Below are 1788 nucleotides of genomic sequence, written 5' to 3'. Positions count from 1 at the left end.
AGTGGTACATTTACACATCATTTATAACAGATGACAAACTGGCCTCATTCATAATATATCAACATATTTATGATATGTTAACAGCATTAATTAACTATATAATTTCTTATAATCACTTTTAATGGCTCACAAGTCATTCACAATATATTAACAAATCGTTAAGTAATAATTTACTAATGGTTTGTTCATGAATATTTCATAGTTAACTAATCATTTATACTTATAATGTCTGATATGTTAACATAGTATTAACTAATCATTTACAATGGTATACTAATGTTTTCTTCATTATTTGTTCATCATTAACAAATGTCCTATGACTTACTAATGATTGTTATTATAAAGTGTATATTTATAATAATTTCCTGTATTGTCTATTGCCTAGTGTGCCACTGGAATAATGTGTGTGTCATTTCAGTCAACAGTGAGTGCTCCTGTCTGTTTCAGTCCAATCAAACCACTCATAAAAACAGCATGCAGACTACTCCATTCAAATTAGCCTTGTGTGTGTGTGTGTGTGTGTGTGTGTGTGTGTGTGTGTGTGTGTGTGTGTGTGTGTGTGTGTTGGAGGGAACTGTACCTTTGATCTTCCCTCCCTGAATTACTTGAAGGGCTCATTACTGTACCTCTAGACTGCAATATGGGCACATTTTGTGACTGTGTGGTTTTGGTTGTGTGCCCTCCTCAGGATTACCAATGTTCAGATCACTCACCATGATCCCTGACCACATGCATTCATTAGAATCTGACAGACCAAGAGAAACATCAATGAGAAACCACAATGCACACATGCGCACTGTGTCTATTGTATATAATGTTAATAAGTTATGGTACAATATATTTTCATGGTCCATATTTAATCAGGTTTTTCTAGAGACCTACTCAGTGATTCTCCAAAGCTCCACAGAGAGATAAAATGAGACATCAGTGTGATGTTTATGATCTGAGAGTCTTACTGGGACACTGGAATCACCATCTGCTGGTAGTGAAAGTTTATTCCCTCTGAGCACATGGCTTGCTGCTGAGGCCCCAGCAGTCCACATCTCTCAACTGTGTGTAATATGATGAACGGTGTGCCTCCTTGCTTTCTAAAATACCACTCTGCTCTGCAGTGGGGGAGAAAATGCAGCATCAGGGCATTTCCTCTAAGCACTGCCACTGTCTCTGACTGTCTCATTTCAATTGTCAATTCAATGTTTAAATGTGGTTATAAAGGCTAATAAAATATTGCCAAAGATTCAAGACAAAAGAGGTCAGTGATTTATAATGATTTCTTTAAGACATCCATTAGGTCTCTCAAACCAGTGCCACTAAATTAACAATTAAATGATTATGTTATGCATAAGTTAACATAGGCCTACATTAGGACATCTCTGGCAGGAGAAGTTTTTGAATTTGACTCTGATACAAGTACTTTATGGACTGTAGCATTATTGCAATAATGCAATAAAATATATATAAAAGTTTACAAAAATGGAAGTGATGGTAGGCTTGCAGTTACACTGTCCATCCCATTTAAGAAATTGTACTATTATTTCAAATATCATTAGATAGGTTAGCATTTCATTTTGTTTAACGTAAAAAATGTATTGATAATTTCAATAAGGAAGGACAAGAGAACGAAGCAAAAAGAATTGTTTATTATACAGATGATACTGATGATTAAGTCTTGTAAAAAGTTTTTGGCGCTTAGACTCTACAGGGAGATTTTGAATCGAGAGACTGATCAGTCCTGAGCAGCAGCAAGACAGATTCCCCCATGGAGTCCAGACACTGATGGTGGTGGTT

Source organism: Thunnus albacares, chromosome 6 (genome assembly GCF_914725855.1).
Source record: "Thunnus albacares chromosome 6, fThuAlb1.1, whole genome shotgun sequence".
Lineage (NCBI taxonomy): Eukaryota > Metazoa > Chordata > Actinopteri > Scombriformes > Scombridae > Thunnus > Thunnus albacares.
Note: the sequence above shows the minus strand (reverse complement) of the source record.